At 48.1% G+C, this 23,946-nt stretch overlaps 1 long non-coding RNA gene across 2 annotated transcripts; it reads right to left on the bottom strand.

Annotated features, from left to right (window-relative positions):
- Positions 1–16,419: 16,419 nt before the first annotated feature.
- On the bottom strand, positions 16,420–20,031 carry LOC109756349 (uncharacterized). 2 transcript variants are annotated; one of them, XR_002231222.4, is made up of 4 exons: positions 19,510–20,031; positions 18,623–18,716; positions 17,283–18,551; positions 16,420–16,841 (listed from the first exon to the last, which is right to left on the bottom strand). It is a non-coding gene; the product is annotated as an uncharacterized lncRNA (long non-coding RNA). The 2 variants fall into 2 exon arrangements; XR_002231221.4 differs by having other exon boundaries at positions 16,420–18,551; positions 19,510–20,030.
- Between the last annotated feature and the right edge of the window lie 3,915 nt (positions 20,032–23,946).

Raw genomic sequence — 23,946 nt, 5'->3', positions numbered from 1 at the left:
CATACTAGAATTGTATTGATAGGAAACTCAGATACATGTGTGGATACATAGACAACACAATGTCCCTAGTAAGCCTCTAGTTGACTAGCTCGTTGATCAATAGATGGTTACGGTTTCCTGACCATGGACATTGGATGTCGTTGATAACGGGATCACATCATTAGGAGAATGATGTGATGGACAAGACCCAATCCTAAGCATAGCATAAAAGATCGTGTAGTTCGTTTGCTAGAGCTTTTCCAATGTCAAGTATCTTTTCCTTAGACCATGAGATCGTGCAACTCCCGGATACCGTAGGAGTGCTTTGGGTGTACCAAACGTCACAACGTAACTGGGTGACTATAAAGGTGCATTACGGGTATCTCCGAAAGTGTCTGTTGGGTTGCACGGATCGAGACTGGGATTTGTCACTCCGTATGACGGAGAGGTATCTCTAGGCCCACTCGGTAATGCATCATCATAATGAGCTCAATGTGACTAAGGATTTAGCCACGGGATCATGCATTACGGTACGAGTAAAGTGACTTGCCGGTAACGAGATTGAACAAGGTATTGGGATACCGACGATCGAATCTCGGGCAAGTAACGTACCGATTGACAAAGGGAATTGTATACGGGATTGATTGAATCCTCGACATCGTGGTTCATCCGATGAGATCATCATGGAACATGTGGAAGCCAACATGGGCATCCAGATCCCGCTGTTGGTTATTGACCGGAGAGGCGTCTCGGTCATGTCTGCATGTCTCCCGAACCCGTAGGGTCTACACACTTAAGGTTCGGTGACGCTAGGGTTGTAGAGATATTAGTATGCGGAAACCCGAAAGTTGTTCAGAGTCCCGGATGAGATCCCGGACGTCACGAGGAGTTCCGGAATGGTCCAGAGGTGAAGAATTATATATAGGAAGTCAAGTTTCGGCCACCGGGAAAGTTTCAGGGGTCACCGGTAGTGTACCGGGACCACCGGAAGGGTCCCAGGGGTCCACCGGGTGGGGCCACCTATCCCGGAGGGCCCCATGGGCTGAAGTGGGAAGGGAACCAGCCCCTAGTGGGCTGGGGCGCCCCCCCATGGGCCTCCCCCTGCGCCTAGGGTTGGAAACCCTAGGGGTGGGGGCGCCCCACCTGACTTGGGGGGCAAGTTTCACCCCTGGCCGTCGCCCCCCCCTTTTAGATGGGATCCAGGGCCGGCGCCCCCCTCCCAGGGGGCCTATATATATTGGGGGGAGGGAGGGCACCAGCATGACAGCCCCTGGCGCCTCCCTCTCCCCCTGCAACACCTCTCCCTCTCGCAGAAGCTTGGCGAAGCCCTGCCGAGACCCCGCTAGTTCCACCACCACGCCGTCGTGCTGCTGGATCTCCATCAACCTCTCCTTCCCCCTTGCTGGATCAAGAAGGAGGAGACGTCGCTGCTCCGTACGTGTGTTGAACGCGGAGGTGCCGTCCGTTCGGCACTCGGTCATCGGTGATTTGGATCACGGCGAGTACGACTCCATCAACCCCGTTCATTGGAACGCTTCCGCTCGCGATCTACAAGGGTATGTAGATGCACTCCTTTCCCCTCGTTGCTAGTATACTCCATAGATGGATCTTGGTGATGCATAGAAAAATTTTAAATTCTGCTACGATCCCCAACAGCGCGCCCCCTGTCGGGGATATACCCCGCGGTATAAACCGCCGGATGTATGACCCGGCTGGAGTTTGGCGATTCACTGGTGACCCGCTTGGACCTGGCGGTTTACGATTCATTGGTAATCCGGCAGGCGGGTCAGAGGAGCGACAAGACCCGGTGGCCCAACGGGCGGTTCATGAAAGGCTGGCTCATGTTATGGTGGGCTGGTTTAAGAGGAAGACATAAGGAATATTCTCCTACAAAGGAAGCAAGACTAGGACTCCACTTGTAATAGAGTAATCCTAATCCAACTAGGACTAGTCATGTAAACCGCCCCTTGAACATATAAAAGGAGGGGCAGGGCTCCCCAAGAGGGGACAAGCAATAATCTCTAAGGCTAGACACAACTAGGAGAGCCGGTTTACGGCGACTCCCTCATGAGCATAATGAGACCTAGCCACAAACAACATATAGGGTTGTTACCGGATGATGTTTCCCGGGTGTAAGGGCATTTTTATCCCTTAGTTGGTTTTGGTGATTGATGACAATGCTTTTGCGGACTAATCATGTGCATCAAATATTTCAGATATATTGACTAGGCACAAGATGATTGGGTTCCCCTCAAAGGCTATAGAAGACGGCGTTTCTCTTCGGTTCTTTTCGGTGGTATTGAGTCGTAGGGAAGCCGTACTATTAAGAGGGGGTCCGTTTTGGAAAGGTTGGGTGGATTCATCACGTACACATCGTCCCTTGCACCTCCTTTCCTCTTGCCTTTGGAGCATCCTAAGTTTTCCTTGTCTATGCAATTATAGCTCTTGTCTGCCGAACTAGGAAGTGCGGTAGTACTGCTCGTCAGAGCGGTAGTACTCCAGGACCTTGCGGTAGTACTGCCCGCTGGTGCGGTAGTACCGCTTCTGGTAAGCGGTAGTACCGTGGTTCCTGCTTAGTTCCACAACTACGCGGCTGTAAGGGGCGGATGTAATTTTTTACATCCGCACCTCGCGCGGTAGTACCGCGGCTGGCTTACGGTACTACCACGTAGGGTTTTTGCATCGACTCCAACTCTGCGGAAGTAGCCACGGATGTAATTTTTTATATCCGTGCCTTCCCATCCCTGGACAGCCCCTGCCTTGCGGTAGTACCGCAAGGGGGAGCGGTAGTACCGCGCCAGCAGTACTACCGCCCTCTGCCGTAGTGCTGTGTGGCTGTTCTGGTCTCTGCTGCGTGGGCGGTAGTACCACGGGGCTCTGCGGTAGTACCGCGTACCCCTGCGGTAGTACCGCGTACCCCTGCGGTAGTACCGCGCCTCAGGTGCGGTAGTACCGCGTGCCCTTGCGGTAGTACCGCGTCTCAGGTGCGGTAGTACCACGCTGCGCATGCTGAGTTGGTGGATAACGGTTGGATTTGTTCTCCCACTATATAAGGGGTGTCTTCCTCCTCTAGTTCACCACCTCTTCCACCTCCAAGCTCCATTGTTGCTCTAAGCTCCATTTTCGCCCGATCTCCTTCCCTAGCCAATCAAACTTGTTGATTCTCTAGGGATTGGTTGAGGAGGCCCCGATCTACACTTCCACCAAGAGATATTTGAATCCCCCCACTAATCCCTTGTGGATCTTGTTACTCTTGGGTGTTGAGCACCCTAGACGGTTGAGGTCGCCGTGGAGCCATAGTCCATTGTGGTGAAGCTTCATGGTGTCGTTGGGAGCCTCCAATTAAGTTGTGGAGATTGCCCCAACCTTGTTTGTAAAGGTTCGGTCGCCGCCTTCAAGGGCACCAATAGTGGAATCACGGCATCTCGCATTGTGTGAGGGCGTGAGGAGAATACGGTGACCCTACTGGCTTCTTGGGGAGCATTGTGCCTCCACACCGCTCCAACAGAGACGTACTTCCTCTCAAAGGGAAGGAACTTCGGCAACACATCCTCGTCTTCACCGGCTCCACTCTTGGTTATCTCGTGCCTTTACTTGTGCAAGTTTATTTGTGCCTTATCTCTTGCTTGCGTGTATGCTTATTGTTGTTGCATCATATAGGTTGCTCACCTAGTTGCATATCTAGACAACCTACTTTGATGCAAAGTTTAAATTGGTAAAGAAAAGCTAAAAATTGTTAGTTGCCTATTCACCCCCCCTCTAGTCAACTATATCGATCCTTTCAATTGGTATCAGAGCCTCATCTCTTTATTAAGGACTTTGCCGGCCAAAGAGTATGGTTGACGTCGTAGACGGTGTGGAGGAGCACTCCGGTGTGAATCCGGTCTCGTCTACGGGAGATGGGGGAACCGCGGTCTCTCGTGAGGAATTAAATGTGGCGTTGGACACATTGAAAACCTCCATGACTACCGAGGTCGAAAGCATGTTTAATAAATACTTAGAAGGGCTTAAACTTTCCACCGCACCATTGAAAGTGGGTGATCCCGCCAACAAGGTGAAGGATGCTACCTCCGACAAAGGGGAAGCTACTAGCGAGAAAGCTCCTTCTAGTGGTAAAAATGGCACCGGCATCTTTGCCCATGTGGAACCTCCACCTGTCTATGGTGGACCGCCCCCTTCCACTCATTTGAATCATGCCGGCCAGCTCCGAAGATTGAGAAGAATGTAGATTTTGATTCTTGGGTCTATCGTTTTAAGCGTCATTTAAATCATGTGAACACTAACCTTTGGAGAATCATTGAAGAAGGTTTTTATCCGCATGACCGAAGTAACTTCACTCCTAGAGAAGTTGTGGATCATCAATTCAATGAGAATGCTCTCTTCATCATCCAAGAAGCAATCCCACCCGAAGATCTTCCTCATCTCCGGCCCTACACCGTGGCCAAAGATGCTTGGCTCCAAGTTGTTTCCCTCTATAGGGGAAGCGCAAGCATTCAACGCTCCAACTATGAAGTGGTGCAAGATGAAGTCGATGAGTTTGCAACTAAAGAAGATGAAGAACCTCATGAGCTTTTTCGGAGAGTAACCAAACTCGCGGTCTCTCTCCGAGATCATGGAAGTAAAGACACGGATGACAATTGGATCAAGCGCAAATTCCTCAAGGCAATGATGCCCTGCCACAAAGCCATGTCCTCCGTCATTCGTCAAAGGCCGGACTTCCACACCTTGTCCTCAAGTGAAGTGTTGGATGAGTTCGTTGCTATGAGCATCTTGGACAAGACCGCCAACAATGCGGTTCTTCGCTCTCAAAGAGTAAAGAAGCCCAACCTTGCTCTAAAGGCCAAGGTTAGTATGGAGGAAGAGGATGAAGAGGAAGAAGAGGAGGGCAACCTCAAAGATACGAAGTATGCCTATCATGAACACATGGCTCTTGCTTCAAGGCAATTTTGGAGCAAGAAGAACTCAAGGCCAAACTTCAACAAGAACAATTCAAGTGGCGCAAAGGGCAAGCAACGGGTGAGGACTTGCTTCAATTGTGGCAATGTGAGCCACTTTGTTGCGGAGTGCCCTTACGAGAAGAGGGAAGACAATGGTGGCAAGCTCATCCGAAAGGACAAGGCCAAGTCGTTCCCCAACAAGAGCAACTTCACCAAGAAGACTCCTCCCAAGGCATTAGTCGTACAAGAAGAGTACAACGAGGATGATGACGATGATGAAGATGGTGAGTCGGTTGCCATGGCCTCTGTGGCCATTGCGATGACTCCACGGATGTCTCACTTCGACTCACCCAATGAGAACATCGCCGCCAAGTGCCTCATGGCTAAAGCCACCAACAAGGTAACCCCCAACATCAAAACTACCATGATTAATCATCCTTCTTCGACGGATAGCATTGATGAACATGAGGGGACAAATGTGGAGGAAAATGAGTTTGAGACCTTTATGGGTAAACTCAAGGGCAAATCCAAGAAGCACTTTGTTGCTCTCTTGGAACAACTTGGTGAATCCAATGACATGATCGAGGCTCACGAAGACACCATCTCTAAGATGGAGGGGCATAGTCATGACTATGCCGATGAGATTTCGGATCTCTCCAATGCTCTTGACGAAGAGCGTGGTCTTCGTTTGGCTCTTGAGGAGTCTTACAACGATGATCATGCTAAGTTAAAGAAAGATCTTGATCATGCTCTTGTTGTGTCTCGTGTGCTAAACTCCGAGAAGGCAAAGCTTGGGGTTGATCTTGCTAGACTCAAAGAGGAGTTTGACATTCTTGACAAGGCTCACAAAGTCTTGAAGGGTGTTCATTCTATCCTCAAGGAGTCGCATGATCAACTCCAAGTGAAGCTAACTAAGGAGAAAGCCACCTTTCCTCATATGGTGTTAATTGATAATGCAAATGCTACTAATCCATGTTGTGAGCATGTGCATCTTGTTGAGGAGAATGCTAAGTTGAAGGAGCAACTTGAGAAAGGCCTTGTGTCATGCATACAAGGTGAGAAGAACCTCAACGACCTTTTGAGCATCAAAAGGAAGTTGTGGCCAAGGAGGGGATTGGGTTTGCACCCAAGCCCAAGAACAACAAGAAGAATGACAAGACCAAACGACCTCCTCCTCTCAAGCAAACTTTTGTGAAGGAGGGAGAGGGTGCTTCCAAGGAGACGAAGAACAATGCAAAGGGTGGCGGTGTCAAGAAGGGCAATGCCACCCCTTCCAACAAAGCCGGCGACTTTACTCCTTCTTATGTGCTATGCCGTGCTAGTGATGGGCATGTTTATGCCAAATTTGTTGGTTCTCCTCATGAGTATTTTGAATGGTCTATTTGGGTTCCTAAGACCCTTGTTACTAACATCAAAGGACCCATTACAAAATGGGTACCTAAAACCAAGCATTGATCTCTTGTAGGTGTTTGCTTCCGGTGGGGGATCATGGTTGCTCGATAGTGGAGCTACAAATCATATGACCGGAAGCAAGGACTTGGTGGTGGACGTGCACAAGATTCCATCTATGCCCACCAATGTCGAGTGGGGTGATGCCTCGTCCTCTAAGGTATTGGGACTCGGCAAAGTTGTCATTTCTCATGATCTCACGATCGAGAAGGTCATGCTAGTTGACTCCCTTGAATACAATTTACTTTCCGTTCGTCAACTTGCAATCATGGGCTTTGCCACTTTCTTTGATATTGATACCGTGGCCCTCTTGTGGAGCAAGACTCTTAAAGTAGCCTTTGTTGGGCATGTCGAAAACGGTCTCTATGTGATTAACTTTTCGGAGCGACCCACTAAGACCGCGACATGCCTAATGGCTAAAGTTGACGTGGGATGGCTTTGGCATCGCCGGTTAGCCCATGTCAATATGAGATCTTTGCAAATTCTTCTCAAGGGGGACCATGTCCGTGGACTAACAAATGTTAGTTTTGTTAAAGATCGTGCTTGCAGTGCTTGTATCGAAGGAAAGCTACATGAGACGGCTCACCCTCCCACAACTATCATTTACTCGAAGAGGCCTTTGGAGCTCCTTCATTTTGATCTCTTTGGGCCTCCATCCTTTGATAGTCTTGGGGGTAGGAAGTATTGCTTGGTGATTGTGGATGACTATTCAAGATACACTTGGGTGTATTTCTTCAAGAGGAAGAGCGAGACCCAACAAATCGTCATTGACTTTGCGAATGAAGCCCAACGTCAACACAATACAAAGATCTTGACAATAAGAAGTGACAACGGCACCGAGTTCAAGAACTACACCTTGGATGAGTTTCTTAGTGATGAGGGGATCAAGCATCAATATTCCACACCTTACACCCCTCAACAAAACGGTGTTGCGGAGAGGAAGAACCGGACGTTGATGGATGCGGCAAGGACTATGATGGCGGAGTTCAAGTCTCCATACAACTTTTGGGCCGAAGCCATCAACACCGCGTGTCATGCATCCAATCGGCTCTACCTCCGCAAGGGCTTGAACAAGACTCCATATGAGATACTCACCGGTAACAAGCCCAACCTCAAGTACTTTCGGGTGTTCGGGTGTAAGTGTTTCATTCTCAAGAAAGGTGTTCGGTTGTCTAAATTTGAGGCTAGAGCTTATGAGGGCATATTTGTTGGTTATGCTACAAACTCTCATGCTTACCGTGTCCTCAATAAATCTACGAGACTTATTGAGGAGACGTGTAACATGGAGTTTGATGAGAATAACGGCTCCCAACTGGAGCAAAGTGGCACTTGTGATGTAGGTGATGAAATTCCTCCTCAAGGCATAAGAAGAATGGGTGTTGGTTTTATTCTACCCATTGAGGAACCCCTTGTGGCCGAAGGAGAAGGACAATGCTCCACTCAAGTGGAGCCATCACCAACCCAAGGCCCACACGCTTCCGAAGAACAAAGTGAAGACCCTCAACCTCATGAACAAGACCAAGGGCAATATCATGCTCAAGACGGTGGTGACACACCAAGTGATGCCCAAGGTCAAGTTCTCTCCTCCGAGCAAGTTCAAGATCAAGAACAAGCTCAAGACGGCGCTCAAGATGATCAAGTGACCGCTCCTCGACTCACCACCGAGGAGGAATTGGAGCGTCGTGCCGCCAAGATTGCATCCAAGCTCTCCACCAAGGGTCATCTCATGAAGAATGTGCTTGGAAGCATTCAAAAGGGGGTAAGCACTCGTAGACAATTGGCAAACTATTGTGAACATCACGCGTTTGTCTCTTGTGTTGAACCCCATAAGGTATATGAAGCACTCGAAGATCCGGATTGGCTTAATGCCATGCATGAAGAACTCAACAACTTCGAGTACAAGGTGTGGAGATTAGTGCCGAGGCCAACGGGGAACCACAATGTCATTGGAACCAAGTGGATATTCAAGAACAAGCAAGATGCTCATGGGACCATCATTCGCAACAAGGCACAATTGGTGGCACAAGGCTACTCCCAAGTCGAGGGTATCGACTACGGTGAAACCTTTGCTCCCGTTGCTCGCCTTGAATCTATTCGTTTGTTGATTGCTTATGCCTCTCATCACAACTTTAAGTTGCAACAAATGGATGTGAAGAGTGCTTTTCTTAATGGTCCCATTAATGAGTTGGTTTATGTCAAGCAACCCCCTGGGTTCGAGGATCCCTACTTTCCCGATCATGTGTATCAACTCGATAAGGCACTCTATGGCCTTAAACAAGCCCCACGTGCGTGGTATGACCACCTTACCGAGTTGTTACAAGATCGTGGGTTTGAAGTTGGGCTAATCGACCCCACTCTTTTTACTAAGAAGGTCAAAGGGGAGTTGTTTGTATGCCAACTATATGTTGATGACATTATCTTTGGTTCCCCTAACAAAGCTTTCAATGAGGAATTTGCCGCACTCATGACCTCAAAGTTCAAGATGTCTTCCATGGGAGAGTTGAAGTTCTTTCTCGGTTTCGAAGTAAAGCAAAGAAGAGAAGGAACCTTCATCAACCAAGCCAAATACACCCAAGACATGCTCAAGAGATTCAAACTAAGTGATGTCAAGCCGGCGTCCACTCCAATGCCCACCAAGTGCCAACTTGACATCGATCCCAATGGTAAAGCGGTGGATCAAAAGGTATATCGCTCCATGATTGGTTCCTTGCTTTATCTTTGTGCATCTAGACCGGATATCATGTTGAGTGTGGGAATTTGTGCACGGTTTCAAGCCGCACCTAAGGAAAGCCACTTTGTGGCGGTCAAGCGAATCTTTCGATATTTGGCTCATACCCCAAACTTTGGCTTATGGTACCCAAGAGGAGCAAACTTCAAGCTTGTAGGATATTCGGACTTCGATTGGGCGGGAGACAAAGTGGATAGGAAGTCCACTTCCGGAGGGTGCCAATTCCTTGGTTGCTCTTTGGTAAGTTGGTCTTCTAAAAAGCAAAGTTGTGTGTCTCTCTCTTCCACCGAAGCAGAGTATGTGGCTGCCGGGAGTTGTTGTGCACAACTCTTATGGATGAGGCAAACTTTAAAGGATTACGGTGTCATTTGTGACAAAGTGCCTCTTTGGTGTGATAATGAAAGTGCCATCAAGATTTCTCTCAACCCCGTGCAACACTTCAAGACGAAGCATATTGAGATTCGGTATCACTTCATCCGAGATCACATTAGGCGAGGGGAGATCGAGCTCAACTACGTCAACACCCATGATAACCTTGCAGATATTTTCACGAAGCCTTTGGATGAAGCAAGATTTCGCGAGTTAAGGCATGAGCTAAATATCATTGATTCGAGCAATGTTGCTTGACCCCTTGCACACCCCACCACACTCAACTTGTTGTCTATTCTAGGTGTAGGCATGGACATAGGGGGAGTGTTGTTCTCTCAATGAACTCTCCCTCCCCCCATTATGCATAAAGTGATCAACTCTTTCACATTAGCCATTTTTTATGGTACTTGTGCTTCAAAGACGAGTTTTGGTCATGGGCCCAAGAATAATTCTTCGCGGTGCCATACCAATTGACTCAAACATAGGTGGCTCCGGCCACCGCCCTGTCCTTGGAGAGGTTGTGTCTCGTTTTTGGTCTGTGTTGGTTCTTGACTCTCCTTCTTCGTGGCGCGCTCGTGCTTGTGATGTCCAGTGTGTTAGTTCCTTTTTGTGGTCTCTCGCTTGAAGGTTCCGTGCTTAGGAGTTTTCTTTGGTTGAAACTTTTTTTGAGCCCACGGTACTACCGCGGCCTGCCACGGTACTACCGCAAGGGGGGAGTGCGGTACTTCCGCACCCAGCGCGGCAGTAATTTTTTACTGCCGCCTGGGGGAGCGGTACTATGGCCTCGGTGCGGTACTTCCGCCCGGGCGGTACTACCGCGATGACGTGCGGTACTACCGCGCGAGGAGTGAGCGGTACTTCCGCACCCAGCGCGGCAGTAATTTTTTTACTGCCGCCTGGGGGAGCGGTACTACGGCCTCGGTGCGGTACTTCCGCCCGGGCGGTACTACCGCGATGACATGCGGTACTACCGCGAGAGGAGTGAGCGGTACTTTCGCACCCAGCGGCAGTAATTTTTTACTGCCGCCTGGGGGAGCGGTACTACGGCCCCGGTGCGGTACTTCCGCCCGGGCGGTAGTACCGCGATGACGTTCGGTACTACCGTGCGGTCACGGGCGCGTGGGAGTTAAACACGGGCAGGGGGAGTTCTAACTCCCCCATACCCATTCGTCTCTCTCCCCACTTCGTCTCTGTCTCTCGCTCAAGAACGGCGCCGGAGGCCCTCGCCGGATCTCCGTCTCCGGCCGCTCTCCTCGGATTCCGACCGGTGGAATCGTTCCCCCCCACTCCCTCTTGCCATGGAATAAGGTTTCTCCCCAATCCCTCTCGTTTTCTTGTTCGTCTTGTTGCTTTTAGGTTTTGGGGAGATGCAAGTTGTTCTTGAGATTTTAGGACAAATCTATGCAAGAGTAGGATGTAGGAGAGTAGTTTTGTGTAGTGTTGGTACTTGCTATAGTTGTCCCGTGATGGATTTGATCGACCGTAGTACCGCATGTTGACACGGTTGTGCTCAGATCTCCATGGCTATTTCGGATCTGCAACCGTGCGGTACTACCGCTCCTCAGGTGCGGTACTACCGCCCTACTGGCGCGGTACTACCGCACGTCCGGTACTACCGCCCTGCGGGCGCGGTACTACCGCACGTGGCACAACACGCGTTACTACCGTTGTCTCAAATCCCTCTTGTGGCACTTCTTACGTGCCATGTCTACTTGTTTCACCTGCTTTGCTGTGGTCTTTGCATTGATCCTTCTCGTGTTTCGTGCATGTTTGTTTTGTGGTGTGTGTTTTAGGTGATGGCTCAGGTGCTCCAGCTCGCCGCTCCAATCCACCCCGTGACACGGGGTCCAAGCGTATGCGCAACACAGAGGAAGCAGAGGGCCCCAATGCCCCCCAACGCAGAACCAAGACCACTGCCAGCAAAGAGAAGGAACCCGCCAAGGGCATGGATGAGATACCGCTTGCTGAGTTCATCGCTCGGAGGAAGGTCAATCCGTATGGAAACCCTCGTGCCAACTTTTGAGGGAATGATCTATTCTGGACCAAGCAGCAGAATCTCATTTATCTGGATGTCATCAAGGCCAAGCAAAATACTCATGTGGAGGTGAAGTGGATCAACATGCATCACATGCGCAAAGAGGCGCACCGGGAATACTTTGGTGAGGCTTTGGACCTCGTGGAGCAATTTGGCATTGAGCATATCATCTCATTCCACAAAGACTATGATCCTGAGATCCTTGCCCAGTTCTTTGCCTCCGTGCATTTTCATCCCAATGAGGAAAGGACCATGACTTGGATGACCAATGGCCGACAGCTGACTGCTACCTGGAAGGAATTCATGACCCTGCTTGGGGTTCCGGATGAGGGGCTCACCACTCCCCAAGGTGTTCGCCCTCATGCCAATCCCGAGTCTGCCAACAAGAACAAGCTCATGCCCTACCTTGTGGAGAAGAAGCTCTCCAATGGCAAGTCAACTTGGGTACTCAACTCCTTTCTTGACATCATGCACCGGATCTTCCGCAACACTCTCTTCCCACGCATAGGGGACAAGGACAAGGTGCATGCCTATCTGGTGGATATGATGCTCTTGTGTGAAGATGCTCGCAACTCTCAGACACATCCACTTGATGTCCTCACATATCATGTGGATTGAACTTCGGTTTGCGGTCTACAACCGCAAGGTCCCCATCTATGGACCTTATCTGTTTCAGTTGATCTCGGCTACTTGGGAGCGGGTCTACCCTCAGGATGAGTTTGAGGCCCCTGGTTGGATCCGGCATGAGCCCATCAACCTCCATATCAAGTCTCAGTGGGCCAACACTACCTCTCGTGCTGATACTGCGGCTGCCATGGACATGGATGCAGATGAGGAGGAGGAGGCAGCAGACGAGGACAGCTCTGAGGGTTACATCCCTCCCACCTCTGAGCCTTCTTGGGCTAAGCGACTGAAGAACAAGATGAAGATGTTGTTCTGTATGCAAGCCAAGGGGCAGTACCAGACCCATGTGGCTTCCAAGGAGACTCGCCGCCGCGACAAGCGGATTTTCAGGACTTTTGGCGAGAACATATCTAGCGGGTCAGAGGTGAACATCACCCCAGAGGCAGACCGAGTCTGAGGAGGAGTTCGTCCCAGCTGCAGAGTCCGACGAGGAGCGTGCCAGTGACTACTCCGCTTGAGCCACCACTATTGTTGTAGGTGTCCTCTCTGCCTTTTTGGTGTCTCGATGCCAAAGGGGGAGAGAGAGTAGGATTTGCTGCGAGTTATGTCGTGTTTGGGTCAGTTGAACTTCGTTTATTTCGTTTGCTTTGGTTTGCTTTGGTTTGTGCTCGTGAGACCTTCTATCATATGGTGTAAGACATATGCACTCTATCGTACCGTAGTAAGCTTATTCTATCGTGTGCTTATTACATTATGCTCCTGTCTATCTTGCTTAGCTTTAGCCTTATTGCAAGATTTGCCATGTCTATAAAATATAGGGGGGGTGTTGATCCTAGTATGTGTGCCGTGCAGTCCAAAGCACTCATCGAGATAGCACACATCTAGGGGGAGCCCATCTATATTTTAGAGACTTGGGGTTTGCCCTTGCTCTGTGCGTTATACCCTCGTGCAAATCCCGTGTTGTCATCAATCCACCAAAAAGGGGGAGATTGTAAGGGCATTTTTATCCCTTAGTTGGTTTTGGTGATTGATGACAATGCTTTTGCGGACTAATCATGTGCATCAAATATTTCAGATATATTGGCTGGGCACAAGATGATTGGGTTCCCCTCAAAGGCTATAGAAGACGGCATTTCTCTTCGATTCTTTTCGGTGGTATTGAGTCGTAGGGAAGCTGTACTATTAAGAGGGGGTCCGCTTTGGAAAGGTTGGGTGGATTCATCACGTACACATCGTCCCTTGCACCTCCTTTCCTCTTGCCTTTGGAGCATCCTAAGTTTTCCTTGTCTATGCAATTATAGCTCTTGTCTGCCGAACTAGGAAGTGCGGTAGTACTGCTCGAGCGGTAGTACTCCAGGACCTTGCGGTAGTACCGCCCGCTGGTGCGGTAGTACCGCAAGGCCCCACGGTAGTACCGCTTCTGGTAAGCGGTAGTACCGTGGTCCCTGCTTAGTTCCGCAACTACGCGGCTGTAAGGGGCGGATGTAATTTTTTACATCCGCACCTCGCGCGGTAGTACCGCGGCTGGCTTACGGTACTACCGCGTCGGGTTTTTGCATCGACTCCAACTCTGCGGAAGTAGCCACGGATGTAATTTTTTATAACCGTGCCTTCCCATCCCTGGACAGCCCCTGCCTTGCGGTAGTACCGCAAGGGGGAGCGGTAGTACCGCGCCAGCAGTACTACCGCCCTCTGCCGTAGTGCTGTGTGGTTGTTCTGGTCTCTGCTGCGTGGGCGGTAGTACCGTGGGGCTCTGCGGTAGTACCGCGTACCCCTGCGGTAGTACCACGCCTCAGGTGCGGTAGTACCGCGTGCCCCTGCGGTAGTACCGCGTCTCAGGTGCGGTAGTACCGCGCTGCGCCAGCTGAGTTGGTGGATAACGGTTGGATTTGTTCTCCCACTATATAAGGGGTGTCTTCCTCCTCTAGTTCACCACCTCTTCCACCTCCAAGCTCCATTGTTGCTCTAAGCTCCATTTTCGCCCGATCTCCTTCCCTAGCCAATCAAACTTGTTGATTCTCTAGGGATTGATTGAGGAGGCCTCGATCTACACTTCCACCAAGAGATATTTGAATCCCCCCACTAATCCCTTGTGGATCTTGTTACTCTTGGGTGTTGAGCACCCTAGACGGCTGAGGTCACCGTGGAGCCATAGTCCATTGTGGTGAAGCTTCGTGGTGTCGTTGGGAGCCTCCAATTAAGTTGTGGTGATTGCCCCAACCTTGTTTGTAAAGGTTCGGTCGCCGCCTTCAAGGGCACCAATAGTGGAATCACGGCATCTCGCATTGTGTGAGGGCGTGAGGAGAATACGGTGACCCTACTGGCTTCTTGGGGAGCATTGTGCCTCCACACCGCTCCAACGGAGACGTACTTCCTCTCAAAGGGAAGGAACTTCGGTAACACATCCTCGTCTTCACCGGCTCCACTCTTGGTTATCTCGTGCCTTTACTTGTGCAAGTTTATTTGTGCCTTATGTCTTGCTTGCGTGTATGCTTATTGTTGTTGCATCATATAGGTTGCTCACCTAGTTGCATATCTAGACAACCTACTTTGATGCAAAGTTTAAATTGGTAAAGAAAAGCTAAAAATTGTTAGTTGCCTATTCACCCCCCCCCCCTCTAGTCAACTATATCGATCCTTTCACCGGGGCCCGAAGCTGTCTAAATCCTTGTCTTGTGTTGCGTCTCTCGATTCCGATCAACCCCTCTCAAGCTACCACATAGAAGTGCTGGCCTCACGACTGAGTCCTGACACTAAGGACATCTGCCGTGACAATTCCATGACAGTTGACGACCACCGTGGGCCCTGCGCACGATGGTGTTGAGTTCTTGAAGGGATCTTTTTTAGGGTTCGAGAAGTTTGCAATTTTCCGGCTCAACAAAGGCCGGTGTGGAAAAATTCACATCAATGATGAGTTCATCAGTCAAGATTGAACGAAGTATTCTGCGGCGACGGATATGAGATTGAGATTGTTTTAGGGTTACATGTTGTGCGACCGCCTCACGCACCATGGTAATCCGCCGAGTCCGAGTTGAGGTTTTCTGCAGGAGGCGATTTATCTGCCGCGTTCTTACTCCCGGGCCGACTGAAAATTCAGGCGATCCGTCCGACCGCAGGTTCCGCCGAGTTGTCGTAGCCACAACTCTTTATCTGTTTTACCCGGTGGAAAATCCCGAAGGGCTGCAGCCGTCCTTGCTTTTCCCACGCCTTGCAACTGCCGCTCCATACGCAGCGTTCGCAAGGGAATCAAGTCGCGAGGCAAGCATTGATCTACTGCTGCTGCTTTATGTGTGAAGACCAAAGTCAAATCATCAACTACTATACCATTACTATTAAGCGTGCACGTGCAACGCACGTCTCTGAAGTGGCATCTCGGGCGACGACTCCAGTGATACTGGTTTAGTGTGCAAGGTTCGTTCGAGCAATAGATGTCAAGGCGGTGGCCCTGAGAGCTTTGCAGCTTCGTTGACATGGACCTCATGCCTTGTGGGTTGAAACTATTGCAATCATGTGGAATGCTTGTTTACAGCTTCAATGACATGGCTCTCATGTCTTGTAGGTTGAAACTATTGCAGGCATGTGGAATGCTTGTCTCCTCATCATTGCGGGAGAGTGCCTACTTTCTTTCTTGCAGTGATGAAAGAGCGGCTTGTTCAACAGAGCAAGTCCCCAAGCTAGTGTGTTTGGTTGTTCAGCAGAGGGACTCCCCAAAAAAAGGCAAGTGTGTGTTTAGGGTGTTCTAGAGTGGGCTTCGCCCGTTTGTTTTGGTTTTCCATGATTTACTTGACGACCTTCTGTTTAATCAATGAAACGACAAAGCTTTTGCCTAATGTTTGAATTTATTTTTACTCAAGCTCATTTACTCAACTAAAATTCAAATATATGTAATGTATTTTTTACCAGTAAAAAAGGCATGCTGAGCACAAAGGATAATTCTCATGTCTGCTTTGAAAACCCACACAAGATAGAATCGAATTAAGAATCCACACAAGATAGAATTGAATTAAGAAGCAAAACCATAGAGAAATAGACCTAAAATGTACAATTTCCTATACTTACAAATCCATGACTATCTTCTGCCAAATTTGTAGTGAAACATGTTCGTCACTTTAATACCTCTTAGAAGGAAGAAAGAGAAAACAGGCTATTCATTGCCAAGCCTTTGGAATAATATAAAGGAATCATCTAATGAACTGATGGTTATAAATTTTTTTGAGAGCACATATTGAACTGTGGAATCACCTACTGAACTGAACTGATGGTTATACATCATACCAAATTCTAGATCAGATCATCAATAACACCAGAGGAAAAATCTTATAATCTTGCTTCAAATAACACCATCCGCTGAATTTAGTTACATTTTTACTAACCCAAACAATGTAAGTGTAGAAGGCAAAACATTATTTCTAAATTTAAACATTTTTACATGCTATACATTAGGATCTGGATATAAAGAGAGGAAATATATATCATGAGATGGAGTAGTGGAGCGGAGCACCCGCATCAGCGGTCAATCTATGGTAGGCAAGTGAATGATGTGGTGCCACGTCTGCTGTTCACTTCACTGGTGTCAAAGGGAAGCCGTGGCCAAACAAGGGAGATGCCCCTGACGGTCATCCATCCCCTGGGAGCGCCCATGTTCAATGCTTGCTGTGTCAAACAGTCAAGGAAGAGGTCGCTCCTAGTAATCTTGCACGCAAACAGGGTGCCAAACATTCTAGAAATCAGACAGGGTAACTTGTTAGTATATCAACAAAGAAACTAATGATGCTACACCAGCTCTGCCCTATTGTAGCATACGTGCAAGGTTACACAGTTACACCGGTGCAAATGTGAAAGGCTCCACAAAACATTGGAAGTTACAAAATTAGCAGGGCATATAGAACCATGCTTTATATTGTCCGAGAGAACAGAACAGCCACACATCATTTAAGTCATATCACAATCAGATTGTAAAGAGAGTAGCTTGCTAGTTGCAAAGCCTCCTTCAGTACCATCATTGTACTATTATTTAGTAAAGCTCCTTAATATAAACTATCCTAACAGAACATCTCATCATTGTATGCATATATGCACATAAATCAGAAAAATAATATTAAAGGAGATGCGTAATATGTCCTAATATAATAAGGTGGATTGGCATGTACGTTGAACAAACCTGTGATGTCCCTCCAAGACATCTCTGCCCACAACATTCTTGGTGCTTTTTCCAGTGGCATGAATAAACTATGTGTAGACATGCAGAAATTATTATCAACACCGTCAGCATGTAAAAATACATAGCAATAACCCATTGGCAATAACAAGTACAGCCTTGATCCCGAGCCCATAGTTATTTAGCACCACCATAACTTTTTAAGAAAAGAAAAAATCACCAGTGGATCAGAATTTCACAAAAAGCTTAGAAGTATTTTCCTATCTTGTATATTCTGCTGCTGAAACAAAGCAAAGGAATCTAAGATATGTAAATTAGCACAAAGGATAGTAAATAAATCAAACAAAAAAATTCCACATTCCACTGGACAACACTATGTTATGCAGTATTCGTTCTAAAAGGCCGCTGCTCTAAATTCTATAAGAGCACAACATCTTACCGAGGCAACTGGTGAGATGAGGAGCGCGGCAGAAACATGCTGAATATGCATGAAAGGACTTCAAAATTAGATGCATACATGTAAAAACAGACATTGGAATTCCCAAGTGGCCATTATTAACATTCGGGAACTATTTGTGTCAATGGAACTAATCATCAAGAAATGACATGAAAAGAAATTGTAGGTTCATCCCAAATAATTAATAACCTCAAATGCAATGCGTAATGCACGGCTGAACTAAAACAAGGCCAAAAAAATAATTATTATGAGCTCATTAAAAGTGGACATCAAGGAAACATCAATATATCTGTCGATCTCATGTCATTGAATGGCAATTAATCAGATCATCCAATGACCATAATTTTCATATTTATCTATTTTCTTGGCAGATCAGATTATATCAAAATATACAAATATATAAAAACTTCAGGCATAATAGTCTTGAACAACTATCCAACTGAACCGCTGTATAAGGATAATCATAATGCACACACCACAACAGGGACTTTTTTTCCTTGACATTTGCATACAAAGTTAGAGAACAAGCTCTTGAAATGGTTGTGACTAAATTTCTCAAAAGATGTCAACAAAGGAAGATAATATATATTATAAGACTATTATACATGCTAACTATGCAAAAAAATTGTTGTTATAAATAAATGGTATACTTGTGACTCTCCGTTAATCGCCTAGCTCCATGGATGCATTCCCAAAGATATAAGCCATCTCCTTAGCTTTTAGCATACCTCTAGTATTGTGACGCTACAGGTCGAACATTCAAATTAAACTTTAACAGCGCCGTATCCTATGCATCCAGCTGGGTTTGCGTATCCCTGCATCCGCAGCCTATAAGTAATGGAAATATTGACAAAATGAGAATTAGAAACATAGAGTAGAAATTCACCTGCGCTCAATGGGTCTAGGTTCATTGCCTTGAGACTGATTGTCGCAGCAAGTTTCACAAGCTCTTAATTGTCCGCTCGCTCCTTCCACTGGCTCTGATGTAAGACATGAAATAGTATAAATTGATGTCGCTCGTTGTGGTTGAAATAAAGAACTTGTCCTTTAAATTCAGTAAAATGCACCTGATTTATATGATGGTGTTCTCTTTTGGAAAAATAATTAATGGGGGAGTGAGCAATAGTACAGGGAGGGTGATGATCATTTACAAACAATCATGCTAATTGAAACACTTCTTATCCCAATCAAACTGAAACGAATAATTAGAGGAAAAGGAGGAGCAAAATTTGGCCCTGAATTCGCAGTCCAAGAAACCAGACTTGATACAAGAGTATAATCTAAGAGGAAACAGAATATGACATCAGCAGTCAAAGGAACTATCTTTGCTTTTTAAGTTAAATCTATTAACCGTGCCGATCATTTATCATGCATCGCTCATGTAGCACGACGATGTAACAGGAACATAATCAGTACATCGCTTTTGGCCTTTTGCAGCATTAACCTGTGCACGGAAAATGAACAAGCTGGCATGTGCCCTGCAAAATTTCTCTGACCGTTGTCACAAATAGAGCGCATCTAGCATGTCTGCTACTTGCCTTGCAAACATAACCTGATGCTCCAGCTCTATGACCGTGTCAAGCACGACCCGATTTTGACCATTGTGTAAGGAAGAATCAGGAACTATGTAGTACACAAATCAAAAGTCCACATTATCTCTTCTTATCGAAAACAGGGAACACAAATCAATCTTCAATCTAGGAGAACAATCCCGAATCAGCGACCCAATCAGAGGATCACATCAATGAAACGATCAGAGAGGAAGGCACTCACCGGAGAATGAGCGTCGTGCCGCCGAGGTTTAAGGGTGACCGCCTGCCGCTTGGCATGGCGCAGCCTGCATGAGGGGTGGAGAGAGGCCAGATCCAGCGGAGGGAAGCAGGGCGTGGCCAGATCGCACCATGGTGCCTACCGCCGCCGCTGATGGGCGGATTCCTCGCCACCACCAGAAGCAGCCACTCGCGGCGCCATCCCTGGCGCGGAATTCCGGCCGCCTCCCTCGCGGCATCCTCCACACGGCGCAGCATAGACTGCTTGACTGGGGGCGGTTCCGGCGGCGTAGGAAGCGTGGCCGGGGCAGGAGGCGTCGCGTAGGGATGTGACGGAGACGTCCATGAATGTGAGGGAGGGCCGTGTCTTCTCCGGCATACTCGGCGGTGGCGGCATACCTAGAAGCGGAGGATGCATCCTTTTCGATCTGGGCTAGAGAAAAAGGGTGACTGAAATCGATCCGCAAATCACGGTTTTGTAAGCGGGGCTGCGTGTTTCCTGGGGGATGCGGAGCAGCGGGACAATTGGCAGACCACGGGCGTCTGGCGGCAGAACATTTGATCTGAGGCGTTCATCTGGGTGTTAGATCATTGACGTGATATGGATGGTAGAATGTCTATAAGTTGAGTTAATCGGAAGATTCTGACTACCCCGTGCACAGTTTGTTGTGTGGCTTTACAAGAACTAGTAGAACGCCCGTGCGTTGCTACGGGCTATAACACATATAAATGAATCAAATAAATGATTAAGATAATCTTCAAGGTCGAAGTTCATTTCTCTTGCATAGGTTCGGACGTGTTTGGATATCAAACGGGTGCCCAGAGGGCCCGTATGGGGGGGGGGGGGGGGGGGGGGGATATGGTTGTGTGGACTATCCGCGATGTGATCCCCAACACGGCCCCAACCAAAAAACCACCCTACGAAGCACCCTTTCCTTTTCATGCTCGAACCCTCCCCCTTCCATCTCGGTCTCCCGCCATAGCGGGACATTTCTCACTGGACCCCTCTTCTTTAAAACAAGATGACACCCGCCTCACCATCATCATGGACCCTCTCTCATTCACACTATACTTCCTCACGGACCGCCAAGGAGGAGTCCCCCGCCAATCGCCCCGCTCTCTGCCTCCTCCCCACGTGTTTGTGCCGATCCACCACCGCCATCAAGGGGGGGAGGCATGCGCCGCCCGTGACGCCCCTCTGAGCCTAAAGGGCAGATCCAATGTCTTCTGAAACATTACCACGTTGTAACATATAGTGGAATGTCGTGCATGTCCACAAAACATAAATATGATACTCGTTGTTGGGCATGCAACTGATATGACATCTTATCCGTTATTAACTCTTGAAGCAATCAACCAATGCATTTACCCTTCTATCCGACAAAAATATTCTACGACTTATAGAAAAAAATGAACCATTCGCTCATTCAATTTGCTACGAAACCATCTCCAGTGAAATATAATTTGCCACATTTTCTAAAGTAGGGAAATTATTGCACTCAAACAACCATACTGAATAGACCAACCCCAACCCCCATCCCACTTACTCTCAATCCTCACTCTTATTACAAAATCCACTAAATCGGGTTCTAAGTGAGCCAGTGATAGATGCTGTCGTGACAGGACAACAACAAGAAACAAGGACGGCAACCGCCTTCCCATCTTAGTATTATACCTCTTGGTTCTATATTGGACCCACTCATGATCCCGAGTTCTACCACGACTGAGCCACACTCATGTGTTGCCAAGCAAAAAGAAAGCTATGAATAGAAATGATCGTCCAAAGCATGAAAAATGTCGATGTTTCTCTCTTATTCCCTCCCTCATGCGTATGCCTGACTCATGGTACAAATTTATGTATTCGTTAGAGAAGAGCAAAAACAAAAGATTACACGGCGTAGCAAAGCCTCGTCATCAATTAGACCTAGAAAAGGGTTTCTTTCTAGAAGATCCTATTGTTGGGAATCGTAGCATAATTTTAAAATTTTCCTACGCTCACCAAGATGCATCTATGGAATCTACTAGCAACGAGGGGAAGGGAGTGCATCTACATACCCCTGTAGATCGCGAGCGGAAGCGTTCCAATGAACGTGGATGACGGAATCGTACTCGCCGTGATCCAAATCACCGATGACCGAGTGCCGAACGTACGGCACCTCCGCGTTCAACACACGTACGGTGCAGCGACGTCTCCTCCTTCTTGATCCAGCAAGGGGGAAGGAGAGGTTGATGGAGATCCAACAGCACGACGGCGTGGTGGTGGATGTAGTGGGTCTCCGGCAGGGCTTCGCCGAGCTTCTGAGAGAGAGAGAGAGGTGTAGCAGGGGAGGAGGGAGGCGCCCAAGGCTGTTGTCTGCTGCCCTCCCTCCCCCCTTTATATAGGCCCCCTGGGGGGGCGCCGGCCCCAAGAGATGGGATCTCAAGGGGGGGGGGCGGCCACAAGGGGGGAAGGGGTTGCCTTGCCCCCCAAGGCAAGGGGGAAGCTCCCCCTAGGGTTCCCAACCCTAGGCGCATGGGGGGAGGCCCAAGGGGGGCGCCCCAGCCCACTAGGGGCTGGTTCCCTTCCACTTTCAGCCCACGGGGCCCTCCGGGACAGGTGGCCCCACCCGGTGGACCCCCGGGACCCTTCCGGTGGTCCCGGTACAATACCGGTAACCCCCGAAACTTTCCCGGTGGCCGAAACTGGACTTCCTATATATAATTCTTCACCTCCGGACCATTCCGGAACCTCTCGTGACGTCCGGGATCTCATCCGGGACTCCAAACAACTTTCGGGTTTCCGCATACATATATCTCTACAACCCTAGCGTCACCGGACCTTAAGTGTGTAGACCCTACGGGTTTGGGAGACATGCAGACATGACCGAGACGCCTCTCCGGTCAATAACCAACAGCGGGATCTGTATACCCATGTTGGCTCCCACATGCTCCACGATGATATCATCGGATGAACCACGGTGTCGAGGATTCAATCAATCCGTATGCAATTCCCTTTGTCAATCGGTATGTTACTTGCCCGAGATTCGATCGTCGGTATCCCAATACCTTGTTCAATCTCGTTACCGGCAAGTCTCTTTACTCGTACCGCAATGCATGATCCCGTGACTAACGCCTTAGTCACATTGAGCTCATTATGATGATGCATTACCGAGTGGGCCCAGAGATACCTCTCCGTCACACGGAGTGACAAATCCCAGTCTCGATCCGTGCCAACCCAACAGACACTTTCGGAGATACCCGTAATGCACCTTTATAGTCACCCAGTTACGTTGTGACGTTTGGCACACCCAAAGCACTCCTACGGTATCCGGGAGTTGCACGATCTCATGGTCTAAGGAAAAGATACTTGACATTGGAAAAGCTCTAGCAAACGAAACTACACGATCTTTTATGCTATGCTTAGGATTGGGTCTTGTCCATCACATCATTCTCCTAATGATGTGATCCCGTTATCAATGACATCCAATGTCCATAGTTAGGAAACCATGACTATCTGTTGATCAACGAGCTAGTCAACTAGAGGCTTACTAGGGACACGTTGTGGTCTATGTATTCACACATGTATTACGATTTCCGGACAATACAATTATAGCATGAACAATAGACTATTATCATGAACAAAGAAATATAATAATAACCTTTTATTATTGCCTCTAGGGCATATTTCCAACACCTATGTACTGGTTTCTTCATAAATTAGACCTAGAAAAGGGAATAATATCATGCCATGTAGAGAAAACCAAAATTTCCTACTTGATGGACAATCAATTTATGTTTGAAACAAGGTGAGATAAATGTCAACCCATCTATATGAGGAGCGTGTGAAGGAGCAGCTCCTGCTTCTCCTTCAGAAGGGAAGCTGCATGCTTATGCATCATCCCAAACTTGGTCGCGTCGATGAGGGAGGCCGTGTCGGAGGCACAAGCTACGAGGATTAGTATGTCGGGGCCAGGGACCGGCACCACAATAACAACATACTGGATCGATCAAGCTATTCGAGCAAAGATCCAGATTAGGAATAATTGTACTATAACAACAAACTGGATCGAACAATCGACAGATTCTAGTGAAGATTCAGATTACAAAACATGGGAGAATTCATCACCTTGCTCTGCTACATTAGTTTGAGGCTGTCATTGGCGCTCTGTGCATTCTCCAACCATCTACAGGGTGAATGATAATGTTGACTTGTTTGAGAAGTTGCCGGAATCATCTGAATAGTAAATGGCATTACAACCTTTGGAGCAAGTCTTCCTTTCATAGTACACCTCTCGGCTATCAAAAAGGAAGCGTAGAACGTTTGATGTTGAGATCAACCAGGGAACAAGATAAGCATCAGTCAACAAATAACCTATTACAATACCGAAACTGTATAGCTTTCATTAAACAATGGACCTACTTAGCATTATCAGTAATGATAGACGTGGTTCCCGTGAGCACC

The sequence above is a fragment of the Aegilops tauschii genome, chromosome 5 (assembly GCF_002575655.3).
Source record: "Aegilops tauschii subsp. strangulata cultivar AL8/78 chromosome 5, Aet v6.0, whole genome shotgun sequence".
NCBI lineage: Eukaryota > Viridiplantae > Streptophyta > Magnoliopsida > Poales > Poaceae > Aegilops > Aegilops tauschii.
This window is presented reverse-complemented; position numbering and strand designations above follow the sequence as displayed.